Source organism: Larus michahellis, chromosome 8, assembly GCF_964199755.1.
Source record: "Larus michahellis chromosome 8, bLarMic1.1, whole genome shotgun sequence".
Lineage (NCBI taxonomy): Eukaryota > Metazoa > Chordata > Aves > Charadriiformes > Laridae > Larus > Larus michahellis.
The window spans coordinates 27,802,653-27,822,255 of record NC_133903.1 but is presented as its reverse complement, the minus strand read 5'-3'; the positions used below and the strand labels follow the sequence as shown (position 1 = coordinate 27,822,255).

Here is a 19,603-nt window from a genome sequence, read left to right as displayed (position 1 = left end):
AGAAGAGTCATTCCGAGGTGGCAAAGGAGAACACTGCTCTGTGAAAAGGCAGGCACCTTGAGCTAGTGGAAACCTTAATCACTGTCACAAAACTCTTCCTATGCCTTTTGCTTCATAAATTCTTTAAATAGACTCTCTAATTAAATACCGCAGGACTCTGTGGTTCTAACAGAAAGACTAAAGGCAAACCACTGCTTTTGCAGGGATAAGCGTAACCACAAGGCTGTCAGAAGACAAAGTCTTCAGGAATATTTTCCCCCAGTTTGTGGATGATAATAGAGGAATTAATGGGAAATCCTTGAAAGACCACTAGACTTAGGTTTAATTAAGAATCTCATGAACCACAGAAGAGCAGCAGCGTAGTGCACAGTGTGAAATATAATTGTTAATGTAAAGGTTAATGAGTTAATTAGCCACATTTAAATGTTTAATTCAAATAAATGTTCATCCACTGTCTGTAATGGGAGCCATTTTGTTTTGTCTATTTACACAGTCTAGGGTTTTCTATCCCCAATATTGTCTATGGGTATGAAATTCAACATATGGCAACCTGGCTTTAGTTAAAAACTGGGGAAAAAATATAAAATTATGGCCTCGATTCGAAATCTAACTTTTTATTTCCAACCTAACATAATGGACTTGAGTGACATTTAAGACACATCCCAGAGCAAGCATAATAATTAATCTGCATGACTGGATTTAGCCCAAATCAGACACATCTCGCAGTTGTTAAGTCCAGCCTGGGACTTCCCCAGTGCCTGCCAGTGACGTGATTGTCATCCTGGAAGCTCGATACAGTTTTGTATATATCGTATATATTTTTTTAAATTATTATTTTATTAATGTATTAATGTTTTCACTAAAGTAGTTTAGGTTTTTTTCTAAACTCATAAGTCTCTGTCTCCCTCCTCTCCTTGGAGACAGAGGCCAGGGACAGCTTCTGTTGTTTGCTTCAGTGGCCAGCCCGGCCCAAACCGCGACATATCCTTTTATCGCCACCAGTACCTGTATGATGCTGTCTTTGATTTGTGCTTGTCTGTATGCAAGCATTCCACCATCTTTCCATTACACAGCACCACTTTGCACCTCATTCAAGTAATGTGATTCAGGTTACTCTCTGAACACCAAAATTGTCATGCTGTTCAGGGCAAACAAGCCCTTGATATCTTTTCAAAAAAGTACTCCTGCTCCCCTTGGTTTAAAGTGGGAATCAAGCCATGCATCTGTTAGTGCTGCTTCAGCTTGAAAACAGGACTTTATACAGACTACAAGTCTTTGAGTCTCCGTTTGCTGCTTTTTATTTAACTGTAAAGCAAGCCAGCATCAAAGACATTGAGGAATAGTGACAGGCACCGTAACTTGAATCTTTCATAACACTGATGCATAAAAGCGCCATGGAACTGCCAAGGGTCAGCCTGCTATTCAATCTTTTGGACAATAAATGTGTATAGTTTGGAGGGATGCTTTCCAAGGTGAAAAGTTTCTTTCTCTTTCACCCTTTTCTCTCCCCTAGCTTCTTACCAGCAACCCAAGTCCTCAGTAATTCAGTCTTGCTGGAGAGACAGAGCTGGTTTTGGGAAATATCTCATTATTTGCTAACTTTTCAGGAATAAATATTCTGATCAAAACAAAATGCAGAGCTTGGATCTTCCACCAGCCGGCTCCCCAAGTTGCAGTAGAGTGTATCCAGAACTCTGATTGACTTCTTTCTTCTGAAAATTTGGTTAAATTCAGTTAAGCCTAAACTAGGTCAAAAGTCATTAGAGGAGTCGAACGTACTATCGTATAATTTTCATTTGCTTAGTAGATGGAAAATGAACTACGATACACCCAGCTCTTCTGTTTTAAGCAAGTTCATACTCATTAAGTGATGATATCACGTGTCTGACATGAATTGTGAATTACATGCTTTGAATGAATAATGTTCATGCAAAGACTACTCAACCTAAACAAGGCTGCTAATGCGCCATTCCCAAAGGATTAACACACCAGCACTGTATTAGGCATATATTACTCAATATATTGATTTCAGAGCAGTATATTAATTCCCTTGAAATATATTCCCTTTTAAATTACAATGCATGTTTTATTTGAGTAGATTGCTAAGATATCTGCAAGTAGACTGGAAAGGGACTAAATATTAAGGTTTAATTTCCATGGTATTTTATGATTTATGCTTTCATCTTAACAGATAACTTGCCATGAGACAGCTAAACTATATGCAGACTTCCAGTTCACAGGTTTTAGTTTCGGAAGAAGGAGATGTTATACAGCACAGGGGTGAAGGAGTGGGAATGTCTCAGAAGTGAGAACACAATAGAATTTAATAATATTTTCAGTGATTGATTATATACAAAATGTGGGATCAAACTGGTAATTTTTAGCCTGAATTTTCTAAGAAAATGGAAAGTTTAGCTTGTCTCACTGCCCTAAAACCGCCCTGCTTCGCGGTGAAACAGGGCCCACTTCCTGTGCGGGGAGGGGCCCGTGCTCACACTTGTTGCCATGGCAACCAGGGTCAGCTGACCCGGCTCTGACCCCGTGGAGGGGTTGCGCCTGTGGGGAGGCGTGGGCAGGTCAGGTGACCCAAACTGGCCAATCAGGTGTTCCAGCCCATCCGCCATGCTCAGGAGAAGAGCTGAGGGAGCGAAGGGTCGGGTTGGCTCCTCTCCGACGGACTGCCGCTCCGACGGCTCCCTGTCTTCAGCGGCTGATGGCTGAGGAGGACCCCGTCAGCTCATCTGCTGTTTGATCCCGGTCAGTGTGTTCCCGCTCCCATTTATCACTGCGTCCAGCCTGGAACTTCCCCAGTGCCATCTCCCTGGGAGCTTGATAGGGTTTTGTGTGTATTTCTATGTGTTTTATTATTATTTCATTGAAGTAGTTTAGTTTTTTCTAAACTCACAAATCTCTTTATCTCTTGTATTCCTCTCCTTGGAGTGAGATGTTGGGAGAGCATCTGTCACCTTGTCTCACAGAATCACAGAATGATTTAGGTTGGAAGGGACCTTAAAGATCACCCAGTTCCAACCCCCTGCCCTGGGCAGGGACACCTCCCACCAGACCAGGCTGCTCAAAGCCCCATCCAGCCTGGCCTTGAACACCTCCAGGGATGGAGCATTGACAACTTCCCTCGGCAACCTGTTCCATTGTCTCACCACCCTTGCAGGAAAGAATTTCTTCCTGATATCCAATCTAAATCTACCTTCTTTCAGTTTGAGGCTGTTACCCTATGTCCAATTACTCCACTCTGTCCCTCCCCATCCTTCCTGTAGCCCCTTTAGGTACTGGAAGGGGCTCTAAGGTCTCCTCCGAGCCTTCTCTTCTCCAGGCTGAACAACAAGCTCCTATGCCTGGGCAGTGCTGGCAGTTGAGTAAATCTATTCCTATTTGTTCCTACCCAGATACCTGAGAGATGAGAAACAGTAACAGTAATCGCATGAAGTAGTGACTTGTTTGCAAAACATCACAAGTCAAGTCAAGTTTTGCCAGAAACACTTTCATGCCGTCCACCATCTGTTCCTGCCAATTTTTGTTGCTCCCTGTGACAGTTAAATTTGCAATTTGATTAATGATTTCATTCCAGTGTTTGGAGTATGTTTTATATTACTAGTTCCAGAAAAGGCAGGTAATTAGACAAATAAATTGAAGTAGCTCAGAAGACTTTTTAAAGTCTTTAATGCAGTAAGAAAGTAGCATGAATAAATATGACAGAATGAGGGGCCTTTAAAAATATCCTCTTCAAACCAAAGGTTTCTTTTTTTCTGCATTTTTCCTGCTCATGGGAACAAGGCTGCCAGGTCTTTGCTAAATGCACAAAGGAGCATGAGAAGTATGTTAAATGTTAATCTGGTCTAAATTATGAAGCAGGTCTTAAAAGTGAGGCTTCATGTTCACCTGCAGGTTACTGGTCATAAAGCATAGCAAAATCAGTTCAAACAACTTGCTTTAATTATGACTCACAAACATTATTCTCTGTGCCAAGTTGATAATTGAGATATTTATTTTCCATGATGTGCAACAGCAGCTGTGGGCTATAACAAAGACAAGTCATCTTTGCATTGCTCATTATTTTTCAGTAATTGACTAATTTTATCCCTCACACCTGTCTCATATAAAACCTGGTGGTATCACAATAGCCTAAAAAAGTTGATGTATATCCCCTCTGTCAATCCTATACCTTTCTCCTTGACAACTTTTTGAAAAATCTTTCAAAAAGATGTTATTTTAACCTTCTGTCAAGATACAAGTTTTTATAAGCCAATGATAAACCTTATATGACTTATGCTTAATAAAACTTGCACATGGACTTGAATTAGTCAGGAATTCTGTGTTTAATGTGACCAGAATTTTTTATATGAATTGTCAATTAAGTGGCACAATTTGAAATGCAGGGAAGCATTTGGAAGTGATATATATTGCTCGTGATGCCACCTTGATATGTAGCTTGCATTCATGTACCAATTAACGACACAGCTCTAGAGGCTTAACAAGAAAGTATTCAGAGCAGATGGAGATAGAAAGAGATGAGATTTATTTGTCTTCCTTCAAACTAGGAATATGAGATCAAAAACTCTAGTCCTGTGATAAGTAACTTTTCTAGATATCCCTTAAAAAGCAATAGCTATTTCAAAATTTAAAAATAATGTTGCTGCTTTTCGTGTACCTACCCTTGTTTTGGAGTGCTTATGCTAGAGCAGATTTCAGCTTTCTTCTGGACACACTTCTCTCTGTGTTGGTATTAACTGCAGAAGCATCTAGGTTTTTATCTGGACTGCCTGAAGCTATGTGCGATGAATGTGGACCTTGGGATTTCTTGGAAGAAACACCCAGTACTGACATCTAAGATCTGACATTTCTAACAAAATAATAGAATAACTGATGTTGGAAGCCACCTCCTAAGATCACCTAGTCCAATTCTTCTGCTCAGACAGGGCCAGCTAGAGCAAGTTGCCCAGGACTGTGTCCAATTGGGTATCCCCAAGGATGAGATTAGACAGACCTCTGGGCAACCTGTTCCAGGATTTGATCACCCTCACAGTAAAGAACTTTTATGTTTAAGTGAGATTTCCTGTGTTTCAGTTTGTGTGTTTTATGCATCAGTTAAAAGTCCTACCACAAGTCAAACTAGTTGGCTAAAATAGCAAATAAGAACTCCTGAAATATTCAGAAGGCAGTCATAACTAAAGACAACTGTAAAGTTTGTAATTGTTTTATACAGACTGGATAACATATCTGTCTAGCTTACAGAAAATTGGTTAGATAATATAACTTCAGAAAATTGGACATATGTTTAATAGTGTAGTCCCAGCTCACTCTGAAATTTTAGCTGTATTCAGCCCTACTGCATATAAATTTTATCAGGGACAGTACGGGGCGGGGGGGGCGGGCGGGCAGGGAATCCTTTCCAGAAATGGTTCCATGAATGACCATATGGAAGTCAAGTTTTTGTTGTTATACCAGATTTGTTGTAGTTATAGGTAAGCACAGTAGTAAGCAGACAAAGTGCCTTTTTGTTAATGTGGCAGTTATGGTTATTATTACTCGTATGATAAAAATCCCCACAATAACTGTTCATCAATATTCAGCCTCCTTGGGGAAAAGTGGTAGATAAGGATCTCTAGGTTGCCCATATGTTGATGGAAGACAAAAGATGGAGTTTGGCAAAAGATTGGTGTAAGGAGAGTAGCTGCCTAATACAATATCCTATTAGTTCCCCTATAGCTGTTTTACATTATAGCAGATCTGAGGAGGTAGTCCTTAAGGAACAACTCTCTGCTTCGGAGCTCTTTCACTTGAGGGTATTCCACATCCTTTCTGCAAGCTCGGAATGCCTTATTTCTTTCAAATTATCTTTGACATTCTCTCTTAATTGAAAAATCCTAAACCCTCAGGGCTCCCCATAACGTGTTCTCTCTCTCCTCTACTCACTGGGTCAAGTGCTTTCCTTAGCTTCCTCATACCCTTACAAGTTAAGCTGTTTAGCGTCCTGAAGCTTAATGTAAAGGAAATTAGACAGATCCAAATTATATTAATTTACTTTTTTTCCCATCCGCATTACAGGGAATGGTCCCTGTTACCTGACTTCTAAAAGGCAAGAAAATTCTAATTAGCAAAACTGGCTTATATTTTCAGCAGCACCTGGTAAATTAACAAACAAAAAGAGTTAAGTATCTATAACAGTCTATAATCTATATTTTTTCTTCATACCAGTCCCTTTGACAGGACATGTGTGACAGCTAACAAGATCAGGCAACAAATTTCAGTCTTTCTGAAGAAAAGAGTATGTGGCCATGTAAAGCCCTTCTCAGACCTTCTAATTTGCTTAACAGCTCCTGTCTTTAAGTGACAACTTCACATCCTCTGACTTCATATTCAGTTTCCTCAGTTAAGGAAAACAAGGGCTGATGTACATGCACAGTGAATGTGAAAAATGTTTTACATGTTTTTCATCTTTCTGCAATTTGAACATTTTGGTGTGGATCCTTTGTAATCTTAATGTCGCATCCTTTCACTGCTGTCATGTCTGTTCTCACCACAGTTCACAAAAATAGCTGTTCATAACTTTTTTTAGGGCTTTCAATATGGTTACAGCCAGTCATCGTTACTGTGGACAAGGTAAAGGGCAGTGGTTCTGAAGTGCAGCTACAGCTCTTTCATATGTCTTGGAGACTTAACATTTAGCTATGAAAATATGTTCTTATAAGCCAAATAGGCATAGTGGCATCTGGAGATAGTGCTGCTCTATATCTGATACTGAAAAATGTTATAAAATGTTGTAAAAGTATGCTCTCCTCAATATTGCCTTCTAACATAGCATTAAACAGCTAAACATATTCATCCCCTCTATGTGTGATAGTCAGAGACAAACAATGGGTTCAGAGAGATGAATTTCTAATAGTTTCACACATTTCTATAAGCAAATTGCTGACTCATGAACTAAACAACTGTATTTACTCTGCTGATAAGCTTTGGAAAATTCTAGTCTGCAGCTCATCAGAAGCATCTTTGGGTCAATGTTATCTAAGGAGTCCAGAGCAACAACACGAAACCCGCAAAAGCGGTTCACTTAGTTGTTATGTACCTGGACAGGCTGATGGAATGGGCTGAGAGGGATCTCAGCAGATTCAGCGAGGACAAAGGCAAAGTCCTGTAGCTGGGATGGACTAGCCTCCTGCAAGACAGGGAGAAATCCACGTGGTCAGCTGCTGTTACAGGTAGACTGCTGACAAACCTAGAACCAGAAAGGAGCACCACACAGTATGTGTGAGGATTTCCAAATTTTAATGCAAATGTGTCTCAGGCTGTGATACTTTCTCTGTGCTGTTTCATTATTTTACTGAGACATTTAGCTCTGTGACTCTGTCCGAAGAATGTTGTGCTTTCTGATGAAAGGCCAATGTGCTGAGAACAGACACTTTCTCTGGCTGGAAATAAAGTGCATAGGCAGGAATGATCCAACAGACAGCACCACCTACTGTCGATTCTTCAGTCCAAATTACTGAAACTACAACTGACAGCCTTTTAACAGCATGTTTCCGCGGAGGTCAGTGCTAAGGAGGAAGTCATCATACTCAACTTCATCATGCATTTTCTCACCTTCATGTTCAGAGAAGCAAAGATGTATGAAGAGCTGGTGAATGACCTCTGGATGTCACACTGATTAATTAGTGAAGTTTGCTTTCACCACTGGATACCAAGTGGCCTGTCAGATTAATTATCATTCCCTCAGAAGGCTATTTCTCTTCCAGTGTTGTCTCCTAGAGTCCCTACAACATACCTCGTGCATCATGGGGCGTTTCCAACAGCTTTGGGGATCATGGAAGCTGCTTCTGAGCATCATCTTTCTTTTGCATGGGATGAAGAAAATCAGTTACTCACTAGCATCACTAAAGTTCTGTTTAAACACGTTAAAAGGCAGATTTTCCAAATTAGACAACAGAAGTTAGAAATAGAAACTGCCATTGTTAGAATGATGTAGTGGACAGTATCTTGCCATGAGCTAAGTTTGCTTCTAGCTCCTTCTGTGTTTGTTTTTTTTAAGGGCCTCTTCTTACCCCTGAAGCTTGATGTTTTTCTTCCATTTGTAGGCTGCAGTGAAATTATAGTCTCCCATGTCCTGGCCATATTTTATATTCCAGCCCTCTTTCAACGCGATCTTGTACTTTTTACTTGCCCTCTTTTCTTTCTTTTCTCTATGCTGATCTTTTTATTTTCCCTGGTGGATTTACTTTATTGTGATGCTGCCTTTATCTTAGTGAAAACAGTGTTGTTATGGTCTTCACAAGAAAAATATTTTGATTTTTATCCACAGAACTTTTGAAAGCTAAAGAAAAAAATTATCAGTGAGTGGGTGAAGTTTGTACATCAGTATTCAAGATTATAGACAGGCTAAATTGCTCCAAATGAGGTTGGTAGTTACACAGAAGCACAGATACATTAGTTTCTGGATTTGTCATGTGTTAAATTGTGTTTTGCCAGCAAACCAGGATAAGTTTGTACAAAAGAGTACACAGAGGAAACAAAGTTGACTTGCTATATGACATAAAAATATGGTATAAAAATAAATAGATCTGAGAACAGATTATTTCAGAGAGACATGCTTAGTTAAGTCATGGATTTTCCCATCTTTTCAGAATTCGGGATTCCTGTACCTCTGCCCAAGACACACAAAAGGACCCATAATGATGGGCAGGACAAAACACAGCTGATGACACGTCTGGGGTAGGGGGACAGTTTGGTCATCCCACATCCTTGGGGTCAGCAGTAGATGGTAACCTGCACCAGTGCAGCAGCTGCTGCTGGGAGTTGGGAAGACCATTCACCCACCTCATTGCCAAACCCAGTGCCGCTGTGTAAATCTCCAGAGAGGACATGAAAGCCTGTATACCTTTGAGAGGAGAATAGTTTGTTGTGAAGACTGGGCTTTGAGAAATGGAAGAATGAATGGGTTGCATGAGTGAATTGGTCTGTTTTTTGATGGTGAAAGTTGATTTTTTTAATTAAAAAAAGCAGTGTGGTACAAGGAAAGGGACAGACATACACAATCTGCATAATTTCCAAATTCAAGACCAAAGTTACATTCTTATCTGTGAAGAAACAGTTCGCAAAGATGTATTAACTTGATAATCATGCTTCATCCAAATAATACAAGCAGACATTCAGGCAAAAGTAATTGGAAATCCTTTGAATACTGTGTGCGTTTGTGATGTATTTTAGATACAATTTATTTCAAAATTATGCACAATGTGCTTAGGAAAATTATATTTCCAATGTCAGAAAAGATATCTTTGTGATGCAAGAATTATGAGAACAAGAAACATTGCTTTTTTTTACCTGTTTTAAGCGTGATCAAGCAAAGTTTAGTTAAATACAACAGGCCACTCGAGCCAGGCTGCTCAGAATCATTCAGGGCCAAGAAAGTCTTTTAGTGAAGTCTAGTTTATCAGTGTTGAGCCTCTAATTAGTAAGCACTAAGGTGCACTTGTGCCAGCCTTTCTGAAAGGTACAGGTCCTCAAAATTTGATTTTTGAGCCAGACATATACATAACAATTAGCAACCACCATTAACATAGTAAAGCCTTTGAAGTGATTGTATACAGTCTATTAACTAAGCTAATTAGTGACACACAAATAAGTTCTGAGGCAACTGGGCTGTGCCACTCACCTTCACAACTTCCGTGCAGGGGCAAAGCCTTTGTTTCTGTTCCTGATGGGGATTTCCGCAGACAAAAGACACATCCTTGTGCATTGTCACAGCATCACAAAATAGGGCATCTTTTATGAACTCCTCCCCACATTCCCCTCGCAAGGTACATGCCACTTCCAACAGGTACCTTCAGAAATTAATATTAATGTTAGAAATCCATCTCCAGATGTGTTTCATATCTATTGAAAGTCATTTTTGCATAGTCTTAACCATATTGTGAACATGGATTGAACGGGGCACAAGCAGACTGTTTTGCAGGAATCAGGAGGAAAAAATGAAAGAATGACAGTTGTGCACCCTGAAGACCAGAAGAAATAAAAGGCTTCCTCTTTGCAAAAGACACTATTTTCCAAGCCTGTGATGGTTAGGACAAGAAGTAATAGACATAAACTGTCTTGAAATACTTAAATCAAGTTATCAGGGAGACATTCCGAGTTTGTGTGATCATACCATCAGATGCTTCCCAAAGTCTTTTCCTTCTCTCTATTCAGAGTTTTTACCATTTTTAGAGCCGCCTTTAAGACAGATGATAGCCAAAATCCATGCTTTCTTTAAAGAAGTCTTATTATACTTAAGGCTCTCCGATCATATCTTCAAGCAATTTAAACCACTTCTTCCCCTTTTCTGATACTAGTAAAGATATTTCCACACAGATAATTTTTACTCTGTAGATGCTGTAGTCTGCTGGCTGATATAATGTATGCTATTTTGCAGTAGATGTATTGTCTTTTGTCATCTTCAAGGAAATCTCCAGTGACCCTAATATCTAATTTGAGTAGTGCATGATTAGCAAATTCTGAGCTTGGCTCCTTTATGCAGCTTCACTTTCCAGAACCAGCTCTGGACCTGCCCGTGTTGCTGTCTTATTTTCCATTTTGAAAAGTTGAAAGCAGAGACAGAGAGTGAAAAAGTTCCTAATGCAGTCTGGCTATGACATGATTACAACTAGGTTAAATGTATTAGTTCTCCACATATTACACTAGAGGTCATACAACATCTAATTTATTTCCTTGAATTTCACATTTCACACTCCCCTGAATGTAATTTCTTTCAATTTTCCCTGCTGTCAGTAATTGGTGTGCCACACATCTCTCTTCTCCAAGAGACTCAGTCTGATTATACTGGCACTGCATTCTGTGTATCTATTAGGAACTAGAGATCAGACTTTCCCCCAGGCCTGGTTTCCATTTCTTCCTCTCATACTCATTTGTTTGTTAAGGGCATGAAGTCCTCATATAATTCACATTTAGTAAGGTTAGTACCTAAAGAGAGAAAAAGCCAAACAAGCCACAAAACTTGCCAGTGGCTGAGGCTGTCTTTCAGACCTCACGTTTTGTTTTGGCTTTCACCTCCCCCTGTGCTGCGTTGCTGTGTTTTCAGAGATGTCTTATTTAGTGTAGACAGAGACTCCATCTCATCTTGCAAAGCCTTTAAATGATAGTGACAATGAAATGTAAAGTTTGGATTATTTTGTAAACAGTTATAGGGAAAATGAAACATTGAAGAAGACAAGAGCTCTTTTTTTTTTTTCCCAGATCTCAAAGTTCTTGCCATTTTTATTACATTCATTAACAGTTTCTCAGGGTCTGCTTCCATTTGCAGCACCAGTTTTATGATTGTGGAAGTTTACTGAGTTCCAGCATGTAGGTATTTCTTAGATCTAGATCTAAAACATTACATGAATTGCAATGTCTTGAAAAAAACCCATGCAGGTGCTTGTGGTAGAGACCCTGTCATTATTCTCCAACTTTAAGTGGTTCAGTCTCCAATGAAATATTTATATATCTCTTACGGATTCTAGGGTATTAACATTGAAACAGAAAGAACCTGGATCTCTTTGCACCTGACCTCTCCCTATTATTTTGACTGCTTCACACTGTTCCTTAGGTTTTAAGGACCTGTATTTTGTTGATCTCTTGGCACCTAACTGAAATCAGTATTACTTTGCTTTCACATTTACAGTTGTAAGTTACGTGAAAAAGACTTGCAAATCAGTAGAAGAATAGGTTGTAAGGAGGAGAAATGAACCCATGGGGATATCTATTCCAGCATCCCTTCCCTCTTGGCAAACCCTCCTCTCCTCATCCCTGTTGCTTTTGCCACCAGCCCAATCTGAACCTCCTTCTGTGGAGTTTTGAAGTGAGTTAATAAGGACTTTCAATGACGTAAAAGACATGCAGGCTGTTGTGTCATATCAGGCCTGTGGAAATTATTCCTGTATGAATTTGAATATCCCCTCTTAAAAATGTTCTGATATTATGACCTGATTAAAAGTTGTATTTTTTTAAGGATAATGGAAATGTGGTAATACAAAGACTCACAATCTACTGTACATCAGCTTGAGGAGGATTTTACAGCATTGGGAAATTTCCCAAACAAATGCTCAATTCAGAATTAATTGTAGCATTTTTTTAATTCAAATCCACTTTGATTTCCAGATCCTCTGTTGAAAGTTTTGCTGCGGAAACATTTCTTTCTGCAGTGTTTCTCTCCTGAAAATAGTGAAAAGTAGTGTTTTGATTCTTTATTTTTGGAGTGACCTCTGGAAATCTGCCATTTTCAAAAGGACTTGTCTTGTTTGTTGGGGTTTTTTTTCTTCTTTCTTTCTCTAAAGGCTTATTACATTACTTTTCTGAATCAGATTTCATGCATCATTCTGTGATCTACCAAAATCCCTTGTTTAAAGAATAAAATACGCCCCAATTGCTTGTGGGTGTGTAGTATCACCAAATACTTTATCACAGAATCTGCTAAGTCACAGGTATTGCTGGAATGATGTAAATGACAAATATACAGATCCAAGTATAAAAATGCTTGCTAATTGCTTACCAATTACTATTTTTTTATATACAGAAGACAGGAAAAAAATGAGAGGAAACTCTGTCTGAAGAGCTGCTACCTTTTTAACTGCTTTGAAGTAGATTTTCAGTATGTATTGTAGTAATTGTGTTTAAAGAACACACACCTTTAAAATCCATTAGATCACTCAGGCTTTCTATATTCAGGTAGCTAATTGCTGCATTTTCAGAATGCTACAGTTCATTGAAATGCTGGTGTAAAATACTGCAGCAGTTCCTGAACACAAGTGTTTCCCATTGCCTACCAGTTGAGAACAAATCATAATTCAAATTAACCTCACTGTGTCATGAAATTTTGTTACGTGTCATTATGTTACATTATATAATATCTATAAATCAATTCTAGCAAGCCATTTGCTTAAATGACAGGAATTTTTTTGTGTGACAGAGTAAAGCTAGGATCTTCCCTGTGATTAATTTTGCAAATAACAGTGAAGTACAAAGTGGAAAACGTGTAATTTTGTAAAATGACAGCATTTTGGGCCCTCAAAACAATTCATTATGTTTTAGAACCAATAGAGATGACTCTTCAACAGTATATATAATGTAATTTAATTATGAAAAGGAAGTTGGTTTTGCCTGACAGCTTTTTGGAGGGAAATGTGCTTAAGTGCCCACAAAGCCAGATGTCACACTTTTTCTCCTTCTGCTGGACCAGATCGAGTAATACACAGTCCTTTCTATAACGAGTGTAGTTCTGTGTTTCCAGAACCTCAGAGCAATTTGTCTGCAGTTTACCAAGAACATTTCCATGTTTCTTAGTTCAAAAATATATCTACAGGCTATTTTGATGTTGTAAAATGCTATGTTTCATCAGAAGGTGTTGCTCTAAAAGGTTTTCAATTGATTGTTTTTAATGTTTTAAAATTAATCAGGCATATTTCTTCTCTGTCATTTTGCTTTTCCAGCAATTGTATTATATATATATTTTATTGTCAAAGTAAAGCTTTCAAGAAGATTGTTTTTATGTTTCCAAGCCAATCTTTTTCAAGATGTTGTAGAGGGAAAAAATAGACCAAAACCCAAAACGAAAGAAGAGAAATTGTGATCTTTTAGGGAAAGCTACTAGTTTTTGCAATTGTTTGCTTCTTTCATACTTGAATACTTCCCCACTTTTTAAGAGCACAATTACAGAAAAGTGAATTGGGCCTGATTCACCATCACTTTTTCTCTAGTTTTACGTTGAGTAAGTGTTGCTTTTAATGTCATTACAAAGGCATAAAACTAAAATAAGGCAGTAATAATTCTATTCCAACACACGTACCAGGTTGTAAAAATGTCTGTAGGGAAAAAACATCAAATATTTAGATAAATAGATACTTCAACTAACCAATACACACAGGTTTATGACTATCCCTGATCCATGGCAGACTTCTCATCACTGTCACTGGGAGTTGTGGACGTGTGAATTGAGGCTATGCCTCACAGAGATTATAGCATCTTTAACACTTTGGGTTTGCTTCTTTATCTTTCTTGATATTGCTGGAGAAATCATATTTGCAAAACAAGAATACATAGAGTCATAGAATAGTTCGGGTTAGAAGGGACCTTAAAGATCATCTAGTTCCAACCCCCCTGCCATGAGCAGGGACTCCTTCTGCTAGACCAGGTTTCTCAAAGCCCATCCAGCCTGGCCTTGAACACCTCCAGGGATGGGGCATCCACAATTTCTCTGAGCAACCTGTTCCAGTGTCTCACCACCCTCACAGGAAAGAATTTCTTCCTAATGTCTAACCTAAATCAACCCTCTTTCAGTTTAAAACTGTTACCTCTTGTCCTATCGCTACACTCCCTGATCAAGAGTCCCTCCCCATCTTTCCTGTAGACCCTTTTCAGGTACTGGAAGGCTACTATGAGGTCTCCCCGGAGCCTTCTCTTCTCCAGGCTGAACAACCCCAACTCTCTCGGCCTGTCCTCATAGCAGACATGCTCCAGCCCTCTGAGCATCTTCATGGCCCCCCTCTGGACCCACTCCAACAGTTCCATGTCCTTCTTATGTTGGGGACTCCAGAGCTGGACACAGTACTCCAGGTGGGGTCTCACCAGAGCAGAGTAGAGGGGCAGAATCACCTTGCTTAACCTTGCTGGCCTTTTGATGCAGCCCAGGATGCAGGTGGCTGTCTGGGCTGCATGCACACATTGCTGGGTCATGCTGAGCTTCTTATCAACCAACACCCCCAAGTCCTTCTCCTCAGGGCTGCTCTCAATCCCTTCTTCACCCAGCCTGCATTTGTGCTAAATAGTTTAGTCCTCAGGTCACTCAGTAATTCGTAAGCAGCCAAATTCATTCCTGGTGCAGCTCCATCTGTTCCCAGTGAAATTATGTGCAGTGACTTTTGCCCAAAGTGTTTAAAAGCTTGAGGAGCAATTAATTTTTGTAAATTTTAGAGGCACTACCAAGATGAGAAAGAGAGGGGTTTAGTGATGTAAATTGGAAGGCAATGGATAAGAAAAGGGTTTTAATTAAGGGTAATGGGAAAACATTAAGGCAAAGGAAATTTGCCAGTAGGTTGATTTAAAAACATATACATATTCTCAGTGCTCTGATCAATTTAACAGTTCAGTAGTCATCAGGATAATGCTGGAGTCCCACTGTTTGAAGCAATTAAATGCATGTGTTTCAAATAGCAAAAACACATAAACTAGAAATAGAAAATGGCTCAGGTCTGTTTCATCACCAGGTGCCTCTAATTTGAAATTTTTCCCAGTGTCATGGCAATGCCTGGCAAAACATAATGTTGCCAATTAGTTGGATTATTAATTTGTCATCTCTGGTGCTCATTTCTTTGGTTTAAAGTTTGGTTACAACTGATCTGACAAAGTGCAGAATGTAATTTCAAGTTCCTTAAACGTAAATCGTTTTTTACCCTCAATTGCTTGCTTTTCTTCTTCTCTTCAAGCAAACTACAATTAAATATATTACTGAAATAGTGGAGACAGTAATACATTTTTTTTTGAAGATTAATCATCAACACAAAAAAATGCAGGCTCCTATATTCTGTCATTGGATCAAAAATACTTTAAAATATATATACATAAATTTATAGCTGCTTATTTACATCCCTGTCCATGAGTATTTAGTACCATTGATTTCCCCATTTGGAAAGACTGTTAAAGGACCAGCCAGACACACAGGTTTTTGAGAGAAATTATTGAATGGAGTGTTAGAAAGTGAGCAGATTAAAAAGTCTACTTGTAAGAGACAGGCATACAGAGTTAACGAAGTGCGTTCCCTACAATCCATCAGTTGTCACATTGCAGCTATCTGGTGATAAAATCAATATAAATGCTGCCAGATACACAACATTGCTTCACTGGGAACTCTAACCCCAGTATGTAATCATACAGGTGTTTAAGCCTTGGGCCAAATTGTATACAAAGCTTAATGTCGTTCTGAGCTTGTAAACTCTGACAAAGGATTTCTTTATTTTGCAATTTTGTTTGCTTTCAGCACACCTCTGTTTAATGCATTTATCTTAGCAGTTGATCTTCCTGAGGTGGGTCAAGGTGCTTTGGTAACCAAGACTTTCCCAACATGCTTCAGTCAAGAGAAATCACTGTTTTTAATTAATTTAATCAATTTTAATACCGATAGAAAAACATGTAAGATTTACATGTTTTAAGTGATGTTTTTCCCTGATTATTTTTCACTGAAAAAGTCATCCATTGAGCTTCTTTTTCTGTCCTCTCCTTTTTAAAGGTGTGATTTTGTGCAGACGGATGACTCTGACTCAATTCATGTAAGAGAGAGAAAAAACAAATCCAAAAAGTATACATAAGCTGGACATGAATTTAAACTGAAATCAGATTAAACTGGAACACAGCATCTTTAGATAGAGAAAAACAGTTATTATTTGAATATGTGCTCTTTGCTGATTTGAGAACGACATTGCTTGCCAAGTGCCTTATAGTGCATAAAGTTAATTATTATAGATGACAGTGGCATTAAAAAAAAAGAGGCTTGCGTGCTTCTTATTTATGGGCTTTTGCTTTCATAACCTGATCCCTGGTTGCTGGGACAATTTCTCTGTATTCCTCCCAGTCTGCCTGTCCTTGGTTCCACTCTCTGTGGCCTGCTTTTTTCTGTTTGAGTGTGTCCAGGAGCTCCTTGTTTATCCATGCAGGCCTCCCGGTGTTTTGTCTGACTTCCTCTTTGTCTCCACACAGGAGCCTCAATCCTTGTCTTTTCCATGTCTTGTCCTTGGCCCAAATCAAGCAGTAGTGAAAAACTTGCTACTATATCCAATAAATCTCAAAAATAACATCATTTCACATGGAACGTTTCAGAGTATCTGTTCTGCCCTGGCAGGTCAACTCATTTTATGAGTCACCTGCCACAATTTATTTTGTCTTGGGGAAGCCAGAAACAACAGATATGGCAGGAACCTGCTTTAAATGTCAATCTCATTAGGATTTAAAACAAATTACCTTAAATCAAAGTTAAATATTCTTAGCAGAAAGCATGTAAATTTTGTTTGTTGCAAGTTGTGCTCTAGTATCCACTTACAACAGTGAAATAAAGGTGAGTAAATAAATGAGGATAATTTTTATTTCCTATTTTTTTAGTACTTGCCTTTGAATTGCGTTGTTCTCTTTTATGGATATTTTGGGTATGATCTTAGAGAAAAAAGAAAGAAAAAAAGTAACCCAGTCAACTTGCTGCACTTTTTATCCTGTATTTAAATTATAATACTGTCATCATGGCACATAATTTTACCTATATGAAGGTAACAATTACATAATTTTTCATTCTGCCTTGTGTTCTACCTTCTGATTTTCTCCTTGCAATATTGATAGAGACAGTTTCTGAGCTGTTTTAGAATATTTTGTTTCACAAAATGCAACCTACTGTTATTGTCTAATCCTTCCAGTAGCCTTGTGCTGTACTGCTCTGATCTGTCTTGGTCTCACCAGCCAAGTGAGCTAGATGGTGACCAAAGGAACAACCCCAACAAAAGGTTTATATTCTTCACCTGCTGAGTTAATGAAATGCATGCAACCTAAAGTCAATTAAAACAAAGAGTCAGAGGTCTGGCCTAGATGTGAATATTGGCTACAGGTTGATTATCTCGGGGATCCTTGAATCTATAAGTAACAGAGGGAGCAAATCAGTAAAAATTCCAACTACACTGTGAAAAGCAGTCAGAAAAGTAGGTTTTTGTGGATGGAAATTGAAGTTCCTGAAGCTCAGTCATGCTGTCAGATGTTTAACTTCCTAGTGTGAGAGGAAGTCATTTAGCCGGGAGGGAATTAACAAAGAAATGCTTTCATAATTGAAGTTTTAAATTGTTTCTCTTGTTGTTGAATTATAATCATGCATGGAACTGACAGAGGGAAATAAGTTCAGAACATGGGGAAGCATAAGCACGTTGATTAGCATATTTTCCCTAAGGTATAGATCCGGCAAGAGAAATACAGTGGGTTTTAAAGATCAGAGATAAATTGCTGGGCATGAAAAGAAAAAAGATTTGAAATATGAAAGTTCTTTAAGCCGAATCCATTTGACATCTTTATACTTACATAAATAGTTTCACTTTTCCTAATGTACTTTTTGAAGTATTGTTTGTTTGTCATAAAAGACCCAAATTGAAGTTGCCCACAAATGCCTCTTAATTTAGTCTGCTTATAACATTATGCTGCTAATAGACTAAAATTCAGTATCCTTTGCTTTTTTTTTTTTCAGGGGGAGAGGGAGGGAGGGCAAAGGAAACATTGCAATGAAGAATTGAGGAATGAAAATCAGGGGAGATGAGAGATGAGGATGTCTATGCATGTCACGTTTCTGATCACCTGATGTACCAGTATCACTTGTTGCCCTGTGCTAATGCCCTTTACAAGCACTGAAAGCATTCTTATTAGGTGAAAGAATAAAGTAGCAATTTCCATTCAACTTCCACACATTCCAGAAAAAATGAATACTCTGCCGATAGTACTGTCTTTTGTGTATCTGGGTGGATGAGCTGGCCTTAGGGGATCAATGATACAAAGATTAGGCCAGATCATCACTGCAAAATTACCTTCTTTCATCAAGATGAGAGCTTCCCTTAGAAACTTTCTGGAAGGCTGCTGAACAGCAGGTAGTTGGCATTTCCGCATGTGGGTTATGCATAAAGCGTGAAAAGGATATCCATTGACAATAGGATTCGTATTTATTCTCGGTTTTGAGATGTGGGTATCAGCTGAAGTATCTCTTGTGGCTTTTCCATCAGTGACTGCTATGGAAATAAATACCACCCCAGGCCTGCCCTGCTACGTGGCTTATGAGGTGCTCCTGTTGTTTATAAGAAGGGTTATAAGAAACCTTTATAGAGGAGTGCTATAGCAACCTAACATTAGGATAACGTTTTGAACAGCTATGCATTTTCACATCTTAAAAGCATTCAGAATTATTGCCTACTTCTTCCAATGATTACCTTAAACAGTGGTTTTACTTATTTTTTATTAAACAAAATAAAGTTTGTTTTGATGACATAATAATTTTCTGTGCATTCAGCTCTTCCAACTCTTTCTTTTTTTCCCCACAAAGGGGAAGAACGAAAGGCTAAGCAGAAACAGAGCGAGAGAGTCAAGTGTCTCTTTCCCCACCATTTAACATAAAATGCCTTGATTATTTTTTTCTTTTAAAATTTCAAGATGTGTTTCAACAAGGCATTTCTTCAGTAAAATAAGCATTAAAAACTTAATCTCATTTATGGTTTAAACTATTTGCAGTAAAGATTCTTTTAATGGTATGTTTTATAGAAAGATGGTCAGTGAGACAGAAAGGATCACTGTTCAGATTGACAGACTGAGTTTCTGTAGGTATTGTAGTGAATGTACTTCTCAAATAGTTCAAAACTATTGCTCTAAAGAACGCTGTCATTTTCATGGAAAATGAAGAATTAATGCTTGAATATAGTCTTCTCAGTCTTTTTAGTGAGGCGCATCGACTTGGGAGACCCATGAGCGTGTGTGTGCTTGTGAACCCTGAGAGTCTGGGGGGGTGTGCTTGTGCTAGTGACCCCCTGTCGGTGCCCCAGAGAAGGAGGGAATGTGG

The 19,603-nt window shown here is 38.7% G+C and overlaps 1 long non-coding RNA gene across 1 annotated transcript in view; it reads left to right on the top strand.

The window, feature by feature from the left end:
- Window positions 1–2,635: 2,635 nt before the first annotated feature.
- The window catches only part of LOC141747655 (uncharacterized), a 36,209-nt gene continuing 19,241 nt past the window's right edge, over window positions 2,636–19,603 (top strand). Inside the window, exon 1 of the long non-coding RNA XR_012588789.1 lies at window positions 2,636–2,757. This is a non-coding gene — a long non-coding RNA (uncharacterized LOC141747655). The remainder of the gene's footprint in view (window positions 2,758–19,603) is intronic.